The 20871-nt window shown below is 44.4% G+C and overlaps 1 long non-coding RNA gene across 1 annotated transcript; it reads right to left on the bottom strand.

Moving 5' to 3' along the window:
* Positions 1–1945: 1945 nt before the first annotated feature.
* On the bottom strand, positions 1946–10296 carry LOC112660587 (uncharacterized). The gene is made up of 3 exons (XR_003137090.3): positions 9995–10296; positions 5031–5176; positions 1946–2736 (listed from the first exon to the last, which is right to left on the bottom strand). It is a non-coding gene; the product is annotated as an uncharacterized LOC112660587 (long non-coding RNA).
* Between the last annotated feature and the right edge of the window lie 10575 nt (positions 10297–20871).

Genomic DNA, 20871 nt, shown 5'->3' with positions numbered 1-20871 from the left:
CTTAAAAATATGAGAATTGAAATTAAGAACTCAGTAGATGAGTTTGATAGCAGATTAGATGCAAATGAAGAGAGAATTAGTGGATTGGAAATAAACCAAAAGAAAACATCCATACCAAAGTACGGAGAAACTAAAGGATGAAAAAAAATACAGAAAATAATAGAAGAGACAAATGACACACAGTGAAAATGTCCAAATTGTATGTAATTGGAATCTCAGAGTGAAAGGAACGAGAAAGTAGGGCAGATGCAATATACATAGAGATGATAGGTGAGAATTTCTGAAACCTATCAGACATCAAGAAAAGACATCAAGTCATCAGATGTATGAAGCCAAGACAGAATAAATACAAAGAAAACCCTAGACAGAATAAATACAAAGAAAACCAGATTCAGATACATAATAGCAAAACTTCTGAAAACCAAAGACAAAGATAATATCTTAAAAGCAGCCAGAGTAAAAAATAAAGATATGTTATCTTCATAAACTATACAACAAGGCTGGCAGAAACTTTTACACAGAGTCCATGGAGACCAGAAGACAATGAGATGAATGATAATCTCAAATTGCTGAAAGAAAAAACTGCCAATCTAGAATTTTCTATCTATTACTATATCCTTTACCTCATCTTCTACTCTTCCCTTCACTTCTTTAGTTCCAGTCATAGTTCTCTGTCATTCCTTGTACATTCCAGACAGACTCACACAATTGGCTCTTGGCACTGGCTGTTTGCTCTACTTGATTCATTTTTCTCTTAGATAATCATATAGCTATATCCCTCATCACTTTAGAATATTTTTCTCAAATATCACCATTTCAATGAGGCCTACTTTGAACATCCTATTTAAAGTTGAATCCACTTCTGATCTCTCTTCCTGAATTATTTTTTTACAAAGTACTTAATTAGTTAATTAATTTTTTTTGAGAGAGACAGCAGTGGGGGTGGGGGTTGGAGCAGAGGAAGGGAGAGAGAGAGACAGAATCTCAAGCAGGCTCCACACCCAGCACAGAACTTGTTGCAGGGCTTGATCTCACAACCCTGAGATCATGACCTGAGCCAAAATCAAGAGTCGGACACTTAAAGGACTGAGCCACTCAGGTGCCCATTCCCTGAATTATTTTTCACTATACATTACTACCTTCTGACATATTATATACTTTATTTATTTATGATTGGGGTTTTTTTGGTAAAGATTTTATTTATTTATTCAAGAAAGACACAGAGAGAAGGCAGAGACTTAGGCAAAGGGAGAAGCAGGATCCCTGCAGGGAGCCCAATGTGGGACTCGATCCTGGAATCCTAGGATCATGCCCTGAGCCAAAGGGAGATGCTCAACCACTGAGCCACCCAGGCATCCCTATGATTGGGTTTTTAAAAAATGTTTGGTCTCCCTTGACTTAAATAAATTTAAGCAGATTGATTCAATTAAAAATACATATTTAAAATAACTAGCTGTTTTTATCAACAGGGTTATTAAGGGTACTTAGTACACCATGATGTCAGAGACAAAAGTCTCCATCAGTTCCGTTGTTTACCCTTATTTTGATTTTTCCTTCTGTTTTTTACTGTAAATAAATCTAATTCTTTCTGAAAGTAGATAGAAGATAGGTAGAATCTAATATATGTTCTTTTTTAAAGTTTTTATTTATTCATGAAAGACACAGAAAGAGAGGCAGAGAGACATTGGCAGAGGGAGGAGGAGGCTCCCCATGGGGAGCCCGATGTGGGACTCAATCCCAGGACCCCGGGATCACAACCTGAGCCAAAGGCAGATGCTCAACCACTAAGCCACCCAGGTACCTGCTGGGTTTTGTTTAAGCATAGATGTTTTCAGTTGAAAGTTACAAGAAACTCAACAAGTGACTTAAAGAATAAGGATATTTATTGTCTCATGAAGGAGTCATCCAGAGGCAGGGCATCTCCAATGTTAGTTCAATGCTGCCATCAGTTTGCCTTCCATTTTCACATTTATCACACTCTGCTGGCTGATTGGTAAGCATTTTCACAAGAAGACGTGGCAATATGTCACTAAGGAGGATAGCTGCTTTTTCTGCACCTCTTGTTTAAGGGCTAAGAAATCCACGTTCTGCAGTACTCCCAGCAGATCTCCTTCCTGTCTCATTCACCAGGACTACATCACTGGGCCATTCCAAAACCATTTACGGGAGAGAATGAAGGATTATTGTGATTGGCTGAGAGTGATCGTGATTTGTCTGTAGTAGTGGAAGGGGTCCAGACCCACAAGGCAGACAGCGTCTTCATGCTTGACCAAAATCAAGGTTCTATTACTGAGAAAAGGGGTATTGTTGAGCGGACAACCCAAATGTTCTTTTACATAGCATCTGCCAGATTATCATTGTGAAAGTCACTTCACATCCTTGAGCTCGCTAGTCCTCACTTGTCCAGGGACATTTATCATCCTATTTTGCAGACGAGCTCAGCGATGTTGGGTAACTTGCTGAAGGTCACAGAGCTAGGACATGTTAAGATCCTGTTTGGGACCGACCATCCCTGGATGTCCTGCCTGTGGATCAGTGGTGGTTTAAAAAACTGGCTGCAAAACTTGTCCATGAATGTTCATAGCAGCGTTATGCATAAGAGTCAAAAGGTAAAAACAATCTAAAGGTCCATCAGCTGGTGAATGAAGAAACAAAATATGGCACATCTATACAATTACATATTATTTGGTGATGAAAAGGAATGAAGTTCTGACAGATGCTTCAACGTAGAAGAACCTGGAAAACACTATGCTAAGTAAAAGAAACCAGTCACAGAAGACCACACACGTGATTGCATTTATATGAACTGTGTGGAAAAAACACATCTATGGAGACTGCCAGTAGATTAGTGTTTTTTGGGGAGCTGGAGGGGTGGGGACAGTGATAACTAAAGGGTATAGGGTTTCTTTGGGAGATGATGAAAATGTTCTAAAATTGATTCTGGTGACAGGTTCCACAACTTGGTGAAAATACAAAAAACTATTCAATTACATACTTGAAATGAGTGAATCGTGTGATATGTAAATTATATTTCAATAAAACTTGCTAAAAATGGCTGCCAATGATTTAAAAAGTGCTGCTATGGGAAGCTGGGTCTCGGTCCCCACCCCTGGATTCTGAATGTGCTTGCAACTGCTTTGCCCAATGGTGTATGATGGAAGGGACAATATGTGACTTCTGAGTCAGGGTTTTTTAGCAGCTTCTGTCTGGCTTTCTCTAGACACGGGTCCTTGGGACCTTCTTACTCAGGACTCAATGTTGTTAAGAAGCCCAAGACACACTGAAAAGCCACATATAAATGCTCCGGGTGACACGCCTAGTTAAATGTAGCCTTCAGCTATTCAAGACCAGGAGCCAGATTTGTGAGTAAAGGAGCCTCCAGATGGTTCCAGTCTCCAGCCATGGCAGTCTCCCCACTGGAGACCTCCTACATCACAGAGCAGACACAAACCATTTCTGTTGTGCCCTGTCTAAATTCCTGACCCCCGGAAGGCATTAACATAATAAAAAAATGTTGTTTTATACTACCAATTTGGAATAGGTTGTTGTGCAGCAATAGATAAACAGAGTCACCTTCCCGCTCCCAGCTGTACAATCTGTTATCTCTGTTCTGTTTTCCCATGTCTCTTAGGAGTCCTTCAACCAGGCGCCCTGGAGAGACAGATGGTTCTCAGAACTGGGGAGGGCAGAGTCTTTCTTTTCCCCCTCACCCCATTCTTCTTTGAGGGTGTTTCTCTCACATTATACATGGTTGAAGATTTCACCTGCAGGTTCAAATTCCCGTTTTAATCCCTGGAACACCTGCATTGACACCTGTTTGCCCTGGCTCTGGGAATTAGAAAAAGGGCTCAGGTTTGTATAGATTTGCATTTCTTTTATGTAAATTTGCCGGAAACTCAGTTTCTCTCTCCTCCCCCACCCCCTCTCTTGCCCAAACCTTTCTCTGAGCTTATGATCTCTAGACCCAACTGCCTACCAAGCCACTCCTTGCCACTCTGATGTCCTACAGTACCTTGAACTCTTGTGTCACAAGCAAACACTTCACCTTCCCTCTGAAACCAGTTCCTCCTCCCATGTCCTCCATCTCTGAAGAAGAAAAGCCATCCTTCCAATAACCCGAGCCTGAAACCCAGAAATCATTCTTCTTTTCCTATACTCACTTCCTGGATCTTCTCATTTAGTTCTTGGACTTTAAATATCATTTGTACATTGATGACTCCTACATTTTTGTCTTTGGCCCTGGCCCTCTTCTCTGAACTTCTTTCCAGTATGTCCACTTGCCAACTTGACATCCACATGGGCCCTCTGAACCATATCTTGAACCTAACATGCCCAACTTCAACTCCTGGTTGCCTTCCACGAATCTAGTTCTCAGGACGCCTTCTCCCTCTCAGAAAATGTTGACTCTGTTCTACTTGCACAGGCTACAAGCTTTGGACTCACTCTTGACTCCTCTGGCTGCTCCTCTTGCTGACTCTTACATTCAAAGTACAGTCAGAATCCAACACTGCTCAGTGTGACTCTACTACTCCGAAACCACTGTCATCTCTCTCCCGGATTATTGCAAAGGCCTCCTAACTGGTCCCCTGCTTTCAACTTTGCCTATATCTATTTCCCACACAGCAGCCCCAGTGATCCTTTTAAAATGAAGGTCAAGCCTGTCACTTGCTTGAAACTTCCGCCGGCTTCCCGCCTCACTCAGAATAACAGTTCAAGTCCTGACAATGGCCCACTTCATTTGGCTCCCTTGCCTCCCTAATCCCATCCACTGCTGTTTCTCTCTTTCCTTCCCTCTCTGCAGCCACCCTAGCCTCCTTGCTCTTCTATAACACCCAAGATGCTCTTGTCACAAAGACTCTGTGATGACTCCTTGTGCAAGGAATGGTTTTGCTCGAGATACACACAGAGCTTCTCCTCTCATTTCCTTCTCACCCCTTGTTTCTGAAGGAGGGGGTCTTCTGTAGTTCCCCGCCACCTCCCTGTGGCACTCTTTATCACTCACCAGCCTTGCTTTTCTCTAGAACACTTACCATCTGATTCATCAGGCACTGGCTTCTTTATCATCTGTGCCTTCCCAGTTGAAAGGGAGCCCTATAAGTTTAGGGATTGACATGTCCTGTGCAACCCTGGTTCCTAGAACACCTCCAGGAACACTCGTGGGTACCTCAGTAGTCATCTGTGGAATAAAGGAATGAATGGATCTTTCTTCACACATATTCAAGCAAGTACAAATTAATTTCTATGCTTGTTGGTACCTGCTGCCTCCTTCACCACATGCCCCCCACCCTGCCCTCAACTCCCTGGTACAGACCTCACCTTTTCCCCCCATCCACCATTGCAATTGTTTACTGACCTGATCAGCAACCCTCCCTCCACTCCTCATCCATCTAGGCTTTTGCCACAGCCACTTAAAACATTAATTTGGATTCTTTTCTCCCAATGCAAAAGTCATACTTAGTAGACACAGACTGATGAAAAAAGAGGGGAAAGAAGTCTCCACCCATATTCCTCCTATTCAGAGACAAACACTATACTTTGAAGTGTTTTCCTGCCGGCCTTTTCTCCCGTGCACAAGGTAGTATGGTTTTTGTTTTTGTTTTTACATATAGCCGTGCTTCTGCTGACTCTCCAAATTAACACTCTACTTTGGAAGAAGAATATAGCATAGCAGCCAACATTTAAATTTGCTGACTAACTTAAGGCATGTTATTTAACCTATGCCCTCAGGCTCCCCACCTGTAAAATGGGAATGATATTAATGCCTACCTCGCTGGTAGGTAGTGAGGATTAAATCTGGAGAGTGAGCCTGCTAAGTGCTCAGTGTTAGCAATCACTCTTGCTGATGCTATTGTGGCTTCTGAATGCTTAGGCTGTACCAGGCACCATTCCCAAGACGCATCACACGCGCCAACTCCTGTAGTCCTTGCCACCTCCCTCCGAGGTAGGTGTGGTTCTGACTTAACACGGTGAGCTGAAGAAGCTTCAGTGGTCTTACAAAGGGAAGGGAAAGCAGAGCTGGTGATGGCTCCTTCCAGCTTGTAGGACTCTGATGCTCCCACCATCTCGGGGATACGTAATATTAAACACAGTAACCAGTGCTCCCCAAGCACTTGCTGTCCGTTGGGCCCGGTGCTAAGCGTTTCCATGCACAGGCATTCCTCCCACAGCGCCGGTTTTCATAACCAGCACCGTGCAGAGCTTGATGGATCAATTAGGCAACACAATTTGCATCCTGCGGCCTGCGATTGGTTAGACCCCACTGCAAGCTGAAAGCCTGGAAGCGGAGGCTGCAGCGCTGGCTGGGTCTCGCTTTGTTTATCCTAACAATGGTTGCTTCTCAAGGTGTGTCGCTGATAGAAATGGGAAGGCCGGTACTCCGGAGGAAAATCTCGATGTAATCAAGCCCAGGGACTCTCAGGGATGTTTAACATTCGTAGCTGTACGCCTTTTGCTATGACAAACACCTTTATTATTGAAATTTCAGCAAGAAGAATGACTTCGCAGTCCCTGGACTGAAGATCCCTACACCAACCACATTTTCATGTTTGTTTTTATGTTGAGCTTCAAAACAACAACACAAAAATAATAGTAGCTTTCACTAACATTTATCGAGCTTACTATGGGTCAGGCCTGTGCTGAGAGCACTCTATTTAACCTTTGCAGCAACTCTATTTTTGGCTCCATTTTGCAGATGGGGAAACCAAGGCACAAAGAGATGATGAAATGGCTCAATGGCACACAGCCAGAAGGAGGCAGAGCCCAGCTCTGAACATGTGCACTCTGGCTTGAGCCAGAAACCCTGGCTGTTGTGCTGTGCTGGATTGTTGATGGCAGGTTTCTCCGTTACTGTGTGATGGTCCAAGTGGCCACCTGGTCTCATTTTCTTAGCCTACCAAACCCAGGGGACAGGTACCATTATTTTGGCTGGTTCCCAAAGAGAGCAAGGAATAGAGAGGTCAAGCAAAATGTCTTTGAAGAGTCACACAGCCAGTAAAAGGCTGAGCCTGGACCCCAAGTGACGCTTACCAAATCTAAAGTCCACAACCTCCCTGGCTGGGTCAAGTCTCCCTGCTATTTCCTCTCATGGCCTAGGGCCTGTCAGTCCACGACTGATCAGGGCTGTACCACACACATGCCTGTCTGGTTATTCCTGCCTCCCCAGCTAGGGAGTAAGCTCTGTGAGGGCAGGGTCCACGTTGAGTTTTGCTCATTGTTTGTCTCCACTACAAAGTAGGTGCCCAATTAATATTTGTGGATTGATAAGTGAACGAGGGATCCTGCCAGAAGCACTGAGCTGGACCCAAGGAACACAGGACATGTAGCCCAGTTCCCCTAGCCCTATAGAGGCAGTCTCTAAGGCTCAGGGCATTGGGCTCTGTCTGTCCTGATCTCAGGTGTCATAGAATGATCTTAGCTCCTGAATCCAGGCAGGTAAGGAAAAGGGATTATCTTTATTGCCCAGAGCTTGGACTTGGGTCCTTGGAGTCACAAATAATGCTGATGGTCTGGCCAAATCTATTTCCTCTTCTTCCTTGCTGGAAAGGCTTGTTTTATTTGGGTCCTGCCACATTAAGGCCAAGCATTCAGGGAACAAGCTCCTTTTCACCCTGGCTTAGGCCAATCATGATGATTACATTCTCTTTGCCAGTATTGGTTTAGTGAAGAGTATGTGATCCAATCCTGGCTAATGGGACCTGAGGGGAAGTCTGATAGGGGGGCTCTCAATAAAAGTTTTCTATCTTTAAAGGGGAATAAGAGGAAATGCCTTCTCCATTAAACATTATCATGTATGTGTGATGGCAGGCACTGCTGCATCCATCTTGTGACTATGAGGCAGGACATTGGCAACATGGGAAGGAGGCTGACACTTCTTTGAGCCACTGAGCCATTGAGCCACTGAGCTACTGAATTTCCCAACTCTAGAACTTCTCTCCTTTGTTATGTAAGAAAATGAACTCCTTATGGATTAAATCATATTTTGTTGGAGTTTATGTTCCTTGTTGCTCAAAGCCTCCTGACTGACAGGAAGGGAGCCTCCAGCTCCTGTGGCATTTGTTCGTTGCATCTCCACATTTTGGTTCCTAATTTGAGAGGCGGTGGAGACTGGAAACTAACATTTGTGAGGTTCCTGCTACAAACACGTTGTCTCATCTCTCCCACTCAATAATTACAGGCATATAAAGTAGGTTCTTTTACTCTCAATTTATGGATAAGGAAACTGAAGTGCAGTCAGGTCAAGTGACTTTTCCAGGGCCATACAGCTCTGCTCCCCATTGCCCACTGGATAAAACCCAAACTTGTTGCTATGGCATTCGGGATCCTTGGTCCCTTCTACCCTCTTCGGCTTCAAACTTCACCATTCCACACTCCCCAACCTGGCTCCAAGCTCTGGTCAGACTGAATTCCTTCAGTCTCTGTGGCGTGCCCCGTCACACATGTTTCCCCTCTGCCTGGGACCTGTTTCCTTTCAGCCTGACTTGTCACTCCTTAAGCACAGGGTTGGCTGTCACATTCTCTCAGAGGGCTTTCTTGATGACCCAAGCTGGCTTACCCTTCCTCTGCATGACCTCAATGTCCCTCATTTCCCCTTTCACATTTTATTGTAATTCCTGGAGGCTTGACTGTCTTCTCATGAGACTGTGAGTTTCAGGAGGTCTAACATGGCAGTGCGGTGCCATGGTCAAAAGCATGCATTCTGGCAGCTTGACTTCCAGCTCCATCACTTCTTAGCTATGGGACTATATGCATCATTTTATCTCTCTGTGCTTGTGTCACTCCCCATAAGATAGGAATATTCAATAGGTTCTATCTTGCACAATTGTTGTGAGGACTGAGTGAATTCACTCATGTAAAATACTTAGAACAGTGCCTGGTACATAACAAGTATGAATAGATCCTGTCTATTTTTATTATCTGTGTACCCAAAGCACTTGGCACCTACCAAACATTTAGTAAGTACTTGTTGAATAAATGAATGGAGCAATTGTGACGGTTAATTTTGTGTCAGTTTGACTGGGTCACAGGATGCCCAGATATGTAGTTAGATATTATTTCTGGGTGTGTCTGTGAGGGTGTTTCTGCAAGAGATTAGCACGTGAATTGGTAGACTGAGTAAAGTAGATTGCTCTCCCCAGTGTGGGTGGGCATCATGGAACCTGTGGAGGATCTGAATAGAACAAAAAGGTGGAGGAAGGGTGAATTCACTGTCTGCCTGAATGCTTGAACAGGAGCTTTGGTCTTCTCCTGCACTCAGACTGGGACTTGGGCCTTTGGGCTTGGACTTTAACTACACCACCAGCTTTCATGGGTTTCTAGCTAATCAGTGGACTTCTCTGTCTCCATGATTTCATAATAAGCCAACTCCTATAATAAATTGCCTGCCTGTCTATCTGTCTGTCTGCTTATCTGTCTACCTACCTATCTGCCTATCTGTCCCTCTCTCTCTTTCTCTCCCCCTCCCCCTTCTCTCTCTGTATCTATCTATCATTGATCTATCATTGGTTCTGTTCCTCTGGAGAACCCTAACATAGAAGCAGAACTGAGATTACCCAGAACACAACCCCTGGGGCACCGACGACGTAACCTGAAGTTAAATCGTGTTAAGCCTCTAGAATCAGACACACCTGGGCTCAGATCCTGGCTGTGTGACCTTGAACAAGTTACTTCACCTCACTGTGCTCCACTTCCTCATCTGTAAAATGAGGAAACCAATCCCTTACCAGGGGAGATTGTTATGTCTATGAAAGATTCACCTGGCACAGAGCCCAGCATATAGCAGGGGCTCAAATACCTTCAGTTTCCTTGCCCCCAGCCCATGTTATAATTTTTGCCAAGGGCCACATCAGAAGAAAGGATGTTAGGAAATTGGCTTCTGTCCACTTAAAATCTCGAAAGATAAAGTAGTCTTTGTGACTTAAAGACCCATTCCCCCACCCCGCCCCCGCCCTGGGCTGTCCAGACCCCTCCCCCCCATTCCAGGGGCCTTTGAACTAACTCAGCTCTGACAGGAAACGGACCCCCCACAGCAGAGAGATCGGAAGGAGCAGGCCCTCCCTGCCTGCTTCCCGCAGAGCCAGAGGAAGCCGGAGAACACTGAGGAGTGGGGGCGGCCCTGGGTGAGCACTGTGGCCCCCACGCTGGCCCCAGTGGCCCACCGGCTGTGTGACCTGACGCGGGCCTGCCCCTCTCAGGGCTCCGCTGGCCGCGTGCGTCCAACGAGGCTGGGCTCCGTGACCTCTGAGGTCCCTTGCAGGCCTTGCGCGATGCAGGAAGTGGGACCCCTGGCGGCTAGGGCGACCAAAGGGCGGCTTCCCAGAGGAGGCCCCCCAGCTGCCTGCCCTCCCCAGCCGCTCCTGGCTTCCTGCTCTGCACGGAGCCCGCTGGGAAGCCCTGGGAACTGCGGAGGCCCCAGCCAAGGTCCAAGGTCGGCCATTAGGCTTCCTCAACCGCCTCCCACTCCCCTCCCGGCTCTGAAGTCACAGGCTTGAGATACTTGGCTCCCATTCTCCTCTGTTAGCCACCCGGGATGGAGGTACCATGCTGTGTACTCTTCAAGTTTAATTCACAGGAAATGCCTGTGCGTGCCTTAGGACCCTGGGGGACTTCCCTCTTCACCCTTCCAGAACCTCCCAGGGCCCTGCAGGGTTCAAGGATCCTATCTATCCATGCTCCCCATCTGGCCTTTGAGGCTCATCACATCTGCTTTGCCTGGCGTGCCAGCCTCCAGTTCCTGCTGCTTGATCTCTCCTTGCCCTGCTCAATGCCACCTCTGGACGGTTATAGGTGCTGTCCCAGCCCTGCCCACCCCCCCTTCCTGCATCCCTACTCATAGCCTGACCTAGGACACGTGCTTTTCTAGATCCGCTCACTTCTTCCTGGCAAAAGCCTCTGAAGGAGGTATTATTGCAGCCTTCATCTTCCAGGGGGAGGAGACAGACCGGAAAAGGTGAGGTCCCCTGCTGAAGTTCTCTGGGCAGCTCCAGGCTGAGCCCCAGTCTAGAAGCTGGCCTCCCTCCTTTGCCTCCTGTGCCTGGCCCACACTCTCTCCCCCCAGCTTCCATTGGCTAGAACTCTTAGGTTTGCCTAGCACAGAAATCCAGCTTGAAGAAGCTGAAGCCAAAAGGAAAGTTGCTGATTCCTTAAAAGATACCAGGGTAGAGGGGGATCCCTGGGTGGCTCAGCGGTTTGGCGCCTGCCTTTGGCCCAGGGCGTGATCCTGGAGTCCCGGGATCGAGTCCCACATCGGGCTCCTGGCATGGAGCCTGCTTCTCCCTCCTCCTGTGTCTCTGTCTCTGTCTCTGTCTCTCTCTCTATCTCTCTATGTCTATCATGAATAAATAAATAAAATCTTAAAAAAAAAAAAGATACCAGGGTAGATTTCAGAGTGGGACTCAGGAGCCAAACTATGGGCAGCAAACACTGACTCCCCATCATGCCGCCTCCAGCAAGCATGGACACCTCTGAGCACTTCAATCTTCCTGTCTAAATGACAGAGTTATAATGACACCTCCTTCACTGGGTTGTTGGGAAGGGTCAATGAATTAGGGCAGTGAATGTAACGCACAATCAGAAAGCTATTTTGTATCATGACCCAGTATACACATAATATAAAACAGAAGCCATAAAACAATATTTACCCTTACTATGTGTGATATACTCTGATAATTTCTGTTACAGTTTAGTCTAGTCTGTTCTGTTTATTACAAAATATTGGTACCAGCTCCTTAAAATGATTTCACAGCTCCTCCCCCTGCCATGGGTTGTGGCTAGAATTTGAAAATTGTTAGTGTCTATCAAGAGTTTATCAAAGCATCTGGCACATAATGTTATCTCTTATCATGGTTGTTATTAATTGCAGACCAACCAAGATTAGAGAAGGACAGACTTGATTGTAGCAGGTACCTTAGAGCAGTCAGGAAGGGCTTTTTCTCTGGCCTCTATCTCTCACCTCAACTCCTCTTTCTGTGCCAGCATCTCTTCCACATGCTTGGCCTTCCCCACTCATGGGAGCCATAGCTGCAGGCTGCTCTCTGATTATATCAATATGGTTCTCCCACCACAAAGGAGAAGAGTGTTTTCCTCTTCCCCCTCTAGCTTCACTAGTAATCACTGCTAACATTTATCGAGTGCTAATGAGGGCCAGACACTCTTCTAAATCTTTACACTATTTGCTAACTCAGTCCTCATGATAGCCTGGAGTCCATGGCAGAGATTGGCTGGATGCTCATCAGATCCGTTTCCTCTTCCTGGACCCTCAGTGAACTGCATTTCCCCATCCCCATGCATCTGGGTGGGGCCATAGGAATAGCTCTTGCCAATGGAATGGGAGTAGAAATGATTTCCGGTTGAAGGCAGTATGGCCTTCTCAGTCTCTCTTTCTTTAATCTACCAGTGGACTGAGGGCAACCTTGAAGCCATGTGTTAAAAAAGATGGAACCACATGAGCATTGGTCTCCAAATGACCTCACAGAGCAGAACTGCTAGTGTACCACTGGCCTCTGACCTTCAGCAGTGGAGTATGCCCAACATAAGAAATAATTTTTTGTTGTACCAAGCTAATGAGATATTGGGGTTGTTTATTACAGTAGCTAGCATCATCCAGACTGATTAATACAAAATTACCTATCTGGCCATATTTTATAGATAAGGAAATTGAGGCATTGAGATGTTAATTTATAAATAAATATATATATTTTTTAAATATTTTATTTACTTATTTGTGAGAGACACAGAGAGAGAGAGGCAGAGACATAGGCAGAGGGAAAAGCAGGCCCCCTGTGGGGGAACCTAATGTGGGCCTTGATCCCAGGACTCCAGGATCATTCCCTGAGCCGAAGGCAGATACCCAACCGCTGAGCCACCCAGACATCCCTGTATATTTCTTTTAATATTTTATTTTATTCATCTGAGAGAGAGAGAAAGAGAGAGAGAGAGTGCACCAACAGAGGGAGGGATGGAGGCAGAGGGACAAGCAGACTCCTTGCTGACCGTGGAGCCTGACCTAGTGTCTCTGTGTCTTTCATGAATAAATAAATAAAATCTTTAAAAAAGAAAGAAATATACAGAGACAAAACAAAAGGAGACTGTTATGGACTGAATTGTGACCCCTTAAAATTCTTATGTTGAAATTCTAACCCCTAATATGACTACATTTGGAAGAGGGCTTTTAAAGAGGTGATTAAGGTTAAATAAAGTCATATATAAGGTCACCGGAGTCCTTATAAGAAGAGGAAGAGACAGCAGGATTTGATCTGTCCATGTGCACACAAGAGAAGAGGCCATGTGAAGATAATGAGCAGGTACTATCTGCAAGCTGAGAAGAATCCTCACTAGGAACCAACCCTTCCTAGTACCTTGATTTTGGACTTCTGGCCTCCAGAACATGAGAAAATAAATTTCTGCTCTTTAAGCCACCCAGTCTGTGGGATAAGTAGATAAATACAGGAGGAGTGGCTTTCCAAATTGTGTGTGTTGATTGAAGGCATGGGGAACACAGAAGTGATGAATTTGTCCCGGAAGAATCACTATGAACCAGGAAACACCCACCCCATCCTCCAATCTGTGCTGCTGCACCACTATCAAATGCTACTAACATAGGGTCTGGTGGGGAATTGCAGCCAAAATCCAAAATAGAATCTCAGATATGCTCTCTCCTGCTCCAGTATTCTTGGCAAGACCCCACACAGGGACCCTCAGGGGGGATCCTCAACATTCTGTTTGGGGTACCCTAGGTCATTTTCCTGGTACTCCTATACATATTGGTACATAGACACATCCTGGCATGCATTACATATATTGGTACACACCAGAAAGTAAGGAAGTGCTCAAAAGAACGATGGGGGTGTATTGAAAGGACACAGGAGCTAACTTGAAAAGGCTCGCAGTGGCCAAATCAGGGACAACCCTGAAAGCCAAAATAATAAATGATAATAATGGATTATAACTTGTTGAATAAAATAATCTATAGCCTTCATATGGAAGGAAAGGAAAGAAGGACAGAGGAAAGAAAGAGAAAGAAAGAAAGAAAGAAAGAAGAAAGAAAGAAAGAAAGAAAGAAAGAAAGAAAGAAAGAAAGAAAGAAAGAAAGAAAGAAAGAAGCTTTTTCCTTGTGGTAGTACATCATCTACTAAATATAGAAGGAGTGAGAATGACTCCTAGTGACTGACCCCCTGGGCAAAGTCCACCACCAGAAGTGTGGGGGCAAAGAGGTCCCAAAATGCAGAATAAAAAATGCTCAGGTCAGAATGTCATCAAAGGACGGTAGAACTAGTAGGTAAAATCCTCATGAGGAACAGCATATAAATGTTGTCTCAGCGTATCTCTCCCACACTGCTTATAAGTTACAAAGGGAAACATGGGAACTTTATAAGGACTTCTACTTTCACCAAATGATCAAAGTGGACACCACCAGTATGAAGAAGAGTTGACATGGTGTGCTTCCTGATATAATGCACTGGATTCATAGCACATCACGGGTGTGGCCATGCGGCGGGGAATCACTGCCCTGGGTGCAGGCAGTTAGGGGGGACATTGTGTTCTAAAATTTAAAACTTAAAAAAATTTAAAACCAGCTAAAATTGATCTCTTTTTTGACTATCACCATATGCCAGCAATTTGGTGATGAAGCAGTCCTCTCTGAAATCATCCAAGCAATTGCTGCCATTACTTTGAGTTTTAACCATATATTTAATTATATATTTGGTATGTATTTAATTTTGTGTGTGTATGTGTAAACATATACATGCATATGTATTTCAAATGAGCTTATTTTAATCACTTATCTCCCGATCAACATTGGCTTCGAAGTGGAGTTTATTCGGCAAATTCCTAGTTACACAGCTGGCCCTGGTGGATGTGGACTCGGCAGACTGTGTTTCTTTTTTCAGAGTAAGATAATTTCAGTTCGTAACTATTCAAACTAACTTTGGTGCAGTTTGTGCCTCCAACCCCTGTGGAACTGCATATCCCGTGTTTAAATAGTAGCTTCAAAATAAGCAATGGTAGCAGAGTGATGGCAAAGAAACTAAACCGAGTCAGTGTAATTCTGACATTCTGTGTGATTACCTGGAGTCTTTTTCCCATGTGTGACATTTTTGGGAACTTTTGAAAAAATGGAGTTGTTCTTTTCAGCCTCGCTTCATTGATGGGAAATGCTGCAGAATGAAGCACAGTGGAAAAGCTTTTTCGCAGACGAAATGATTGCTCCACATGAAGCTGTGCATGCAGTGGAGTTGATGTTTGAAAAGTTAACCTCAGCCTTTGAAGAACTGTGTGATCCAAAGGGAGATCTGTTCAGATTTTGCTCTCTGCTGTATGTGACTATTTTTTCCTGACTTATCTTTTGTCAAGTGTGAAGTTTTAGGTGAGGTCAATCAAACACAAAAATATTTGAATCTGCCAGGATCAGCCTTGATCACTGTACAGTAAAACATCCAGCTTTAACGTTGCTTCTTGAAGCCTGGCGGCACAGAAACTGCAGAGTTCATTAACTATGCAACAACACATGTAAGGAAGTGGACGTTTACAGAGAAAAAATAATCAAATTTCCAAGAAGAGAGCAGGGAGGAGCAACAGAAGATACTGGTCTTAGTCTGCCAGAAGAAATAAAAGGGAAATGCTTGGATGCTGCAATCGTTTTCAGCAAGAATTGGATACACTTGAAAGACAATGGATCAAACAATGTTAGTTTTCAGCCATTTTGTCTGTTTTTGCAAAAGAAGAAAAACTTTGGAAGTTGTTTTGTTTTTTTTTTAAACCAAGTATAATAGAAATATTTGATGAATTTTCTGGTGAATATGTTTTAGTGGAAATTTTTTTGACGGTAGAGGTGTTTGAATCAGTATCAATCCCAAACAAACAAAGCCATGAGCTGCACTGCAATTTCTTGGTTTTATTATGAAAGGGATTTTTATGAGTCTCCTCCAAACTCACCCTGTGTTTAACACTATTTTGTAACTATCTGTGTATCTGTTGATTCATGTGAAAGAAACTTCTTTTTAAAAAAAGATTTATTTATGTGTCTTAGAGAGCAGGGGAGGGACAGAGGGAGAGGAAGGAAGAGAATCCCCAAGCAGACCCCCCACTAAGTGCGAAGCCGAATGCAGGACTAGAATCCATAACCCTGAGATCAAGACCTAAAGCCAAAATTAAGAGCCACCCAGACACCCCTGAAAGAAACTTCTAAATAATTAAAATTAATAAAAGGTATTCTTTGATCAACTATCAATAGACAGATTTACAAACCTGGCTACATTTTCTATTGGACATGAACATATGAATCAGATAGAGTCTTTTTTTTTTAAGATTTTATTTATTTATTCATGAGAGACACAGAGACAGAGAGGCAGAGACAAAGGCAGAGGGAGAAGCAGGCTCCATGAAGGGAGCCTGATGTGGGACTCGATCCAGGGACTCCAGGATCACACCCTGGGCCAAAGGCAGGTGTTAAACCGCTGAACCACCCAGGGATCCCTGAATCAAATAGATTCTGATGAAGTCATGAGAAATTTACATCAGTTAAAGCACAAAAACAAACTAGATGGTTGTTAGGCATTTCTGTGACAGATCCCCATGTGGTATAGGTTTTTCCTCCCTTATTCTAAAACTACACTAATGTAATTAAACATTGTTAAGCCATTAATATTTTCCTTTTGTGTTCTATAATATTATTTAATATTTTATTTTCTTATATTTTTAGTGACATTTCTGTGTTTTCTTTTCTGGGCCACTATTATCATTCATATCATTTCTTGATTATTTCTGAAAATAATTGTGCCATATAGAAGAGGGGAGTGTTGGGACTCCTGATGGCTTAGCAGTTGAGCGTCTGCTTTTGGCTCAGGTCGTGATCCCAGGGTCCTGGGATCAGGTCCCCCATCAGAGTCCCAGGAAGCCTGCTTCTCCCTCTGCGTATGTCTCTACCTCTCTCTGTATGTGTCTCTCATGAATAAATGAATAAAATCTTTTTTAAAAAGGTGGGGAGTGTTAATTTTAAAAAGATCTGTTCTGGAGGGTGAATGCCTGAAGTGTACAATCTTCAACAGCATTCCCACCAAAAGTGTATAATCTGATTCTGGTCATGAAGAAGACATCTTACAAAATAACTTGTCCATGGAATCTTCAAAAATGTCAAGGTCAAAAAAGACAAAGACAGGTTCAGGAATTGTTTCAGATGAAGGGACACTAAAGAGATATGACAATTAAATGCAATGTGTCATATTGGATTGATCCTGGACTGAGAAAAAAATAATTATATAGAATATTATTGGAACAACTGACACAAAATTTGAACATGGACAGTGGAGTAGACAAGAAAATTTTAGTAATGCTAAATTGCTGTGTTGGATGATTGTATTATTGTTCTTTAAAAGGCTGCTTTTGCTCTTAGGAAATATGCTCTGAAATATTTGGTGGAAAAGGGCAAGATGTCTTCATGTGAGTGTGTATTGTGTGTATGTGAAGACACATGTACAGATACAGAATAACAGTGAATGAGGCAAAATGTATATGAATGGTGAACCTAGGTAAAGAGTATTTGGGAGTTCTTTTGTGCTATTATTGTAACTTTTCTATAAATTTGAAATTATTGTAAGATGAAAATTTACCAAAAAAAAAAAAAATTCCAGGCAGGTAAAGCTGGATCCAGCGGTATGTGGGGTAAACGCGAGAGAAGAGCTGAGAGTAACACTTAGCCATGGGTTGTGGGTGGATGGGAGAGAGAGGGAGGAGACAAGAGGAGAGACACAGGGGAGAGAGAGAGAGAGAGAGAGAGAGAGAGAGAGAATGAGAATCTACCAGTCCAGCAAGATGAGGAGGCTGTGGACAACTATCTCAGATTCCTGAGGGGTGATCAGGGGAAGGATCCAGCAAGCTACTAGGTATGTGGTCCTGGGATTGGAGGGAGAGATCAAAGAGGGAGAACTTACTTTGTACAAATCATAGAAGGGATGGAAGAAATTACACAGAGAAGGATGAACCCCAGGGAGACCAAGATTTAAGAGGTAGCCAGGGCACCTCGGTGGCTGAGTCAGTTAAGTTTCCAACTCTTGATTTTAGCTCAGATCATGATCTCAGGGTCGTGAGATGGAGCCCTGCATCCAGCTCTGTGCTCAGTGGGGAGTCTGCTTCTCTCTCTCTTTTCCCCCTCTCCCTCTGCCTCTCCCCGTGCTTGTGCTCTCTCTCTCTCTAAAATAAATAAATCTTAAAAAATAAAAAAAAAAAGCTAGCTAAGGGGCGCCTGGCTGGCTCAGTTGGTACAGCATGTGGCTCTTGATCTCAGGATTGTGAGTTTTTGAGCCCCACATTGAGTGTGGAGATTACTTAAAATCTTTTTTTTTTTTAAGATTTTATTTATTTATTCATGAAAGACAGGAAGAGAGAGGCAGAGACACAGGCAGAGGGAGAAGCAGGCTCCACGCAGGGAGCCCGACATGGGCCTCGATCCCAGGTCCCCAGGATCACACCCTGGGCTGAAGGCAGCGCTTTTAAACTGCTGAGCCACCTGGGCTGCCCTAAAAATAAAATCTTAAAAAAAAAAAAAAAAGCTAACTGAGGAAGAGAAGTCAGCAAAATAAACAGGAGTAATCGGAGAGGCAAAGGGAGGATTAAATGACAGTGGTGTCACAGAGGTCCAGAGAGGTGAGAATTTCCCCAGGAGTATATGGTCAATGGGGACAAATACCACGAAAAGTCAAATAGGATAAGGACAAATTTTAAGAATTGGATTCTGGCAAGCAGCTAGAAGTACACCCACAAGCATATCTATGAAGATTCAGAAAAAGGCAAAAATTCATTAAGACATTGAAAAGCAGGGTTGAAAATCAGCCCATGCTCATAATCAAGGCTTCCCTCTGATTAGAAGGTGATGGAGGTAGATTGAGAAGTGGAAATGGTAAAGCACCTGAGACATTTAATGAGAAAGTGCAAGATGCAAATAGTTTATTTTTCCCACTCTCTGCCCCTGGTCAGAAACATAAGGATGTTGCAACCAGAAAAATGACAGCTGTGTTTGTAAGGCATGGGTGCTGTTTTAGGGGAGCCAGGGTGTTGTCTCCTCTCCTCCACATCAGTCCTTTTTTAAAAATCCACAGGGCAACTACATGACTCAAGCAGTTTAGTATCTGACTCTTGATCTCAGCTCAGGTCTTCATCTCAGGCTCATAAATTCAAGCCCTGCATTGGGCTCCACACTGGGCATGGAGCCTACTTTAAAAAAAAAAAAATCCATACAAAAATTGCAAATCCTAAAAAACAACTGAGCAGGAGGTGGAGGGATGGACCTGAGGGTACACCTTTAGGTGTTTTCAACTGTTACTATTATGAGCATGCATGGCTTTTATCATGGAAAAAAATAAAGGTAATATTTTTTAAAAAGGAAAAAGAAGATAAAAACAGTCCTGGGACTTGGAGATTAGTGAAAGAATGGTCAGTGGAGGGCTGGGATGAGGGAAGCAGGAATGCAGCTCCTATAATAATCGCTCAAATTTATAGAGCACTTTCTGTTTTGCAAAGTGCTTTTTATAAACATTGTCTCATTTTGCAGACTTGGCCAGCAGGATGATACCTGGAGTCATGAACTTCAACCCTGTAGCAGGGGAGAGACCTCTGCGTTCCTGTAGGCTCCAAGCCTCAGCAAGGCCTGCCTCCCAGTACCCGCCTCAGCCCTTCCAGGTCCCTGTCCCCCACCTCCCCCAAGCCTGCTCCAATCCCTGTCTGTGCAGCAGTCGCCCTGAGGCCGTGTCAGCTGTGTCTGCCTAGACAAACCTGAAGGTATTTCCTCCTCACCCGAATGCGCAGAGCACCAGGTACATGGTTGCACACGTGCCTCGGTTCTCAGATCCCATAGACCCACCCAGGGCTCCCTTCTCTGGGGCCCTGGAACATTCTACGCCGTCTGTCATGCTCCTTTCTGCCTTTCCTATTCCCCAGGACAATGGGTAGGAAGGAGAGTCCTTTCCAGGCTTGGGGATTATCACGTGTTTCCCTAAGTCTTAGGTCTCCTGGCTGGGCCTAGGGTTTGGCCAGGAAAAGGCTCAGCACATGAGCCCTTTGTTATCTGTGCTGTCCTGTCATCTCCTCCCTGGGGCACTAACCGCAGGAATGCCCTTGCTACTTGAATTTTATTGAGTGTCACCTCTGTGCCAGGTGCTGTTGTAGCCACAAAGCGTACAACTGTGAATCAAAGTCTGATGGAAGAAGAACAGCAGGCACAGGGCATTTTGTGGGGGGAAATCTCTCGGGTAAATGTTATCTCACTGGGCTTATGAGAACTCTGATGTCACTGTCCAACCAGGAGGAGACACTTGGGGGTAGCTCGCTTTGCTGTGACAATGTGATCAAGACAGGTGTCATGGGACACCTGAGTGGCTCAGTGCTTGAGCATCTGCCTTTAGCTCAGGTCCTGGGATGGAGTACCACATCAGGCTCCCTGCAGGAAGCCAGCTTCTCCCTCTGCCTATGTCTCTGCCCCTCTCTGTGTCTCCCATGAATAAATAAATAAAATCTTAAAAAAAAAAAAAAAAAGACAGGTGCTGCATGGGATCTCACCAGGCCCCATAGGTTCACTTGCCGTGTGGCCTTGGACCCCTGACATCACCTCCCTGAGCCTCAGCAACTTTTTTGTAGCCTGGGGATGGCGAGAGCTGCCTCCCAGGAGGTGGTGAGGATTAAAGTGGGGTCAAGGGCACTGGGTGTGGAGGGATACTGGCTGGGCCACCAGTATCAATATTGTGTTTTCTTTGTCCCTAGGATTTTCCTCAGTGACTGCAAACCTCATTTTATCAGCCTTCAGGTTCTCAATCTTCTGCAGGGGCCACAGACTTGGAAAGAGGCTCTAGCCCTCGGCTCTGCAGGAGAAGACATTTGATTTTGTTA

The sequence above is a fragment of the Canis lupus genome, chromosome 2 (genome assembly GCF_003254725.2).
Source record: "Canis lupus dingo isolate Sandy chromosome 2, ASM325472v2, whole genome shotgun sequence".
Lineage (NCBI taxonomy): Eukaryota > Metazoa > Chordata > Mammalia > Carnivora > Canidae > Canis > Canis lupus.
This window is presented reverse-complemented; position numbering and strand designations above follow the sequence as displayed.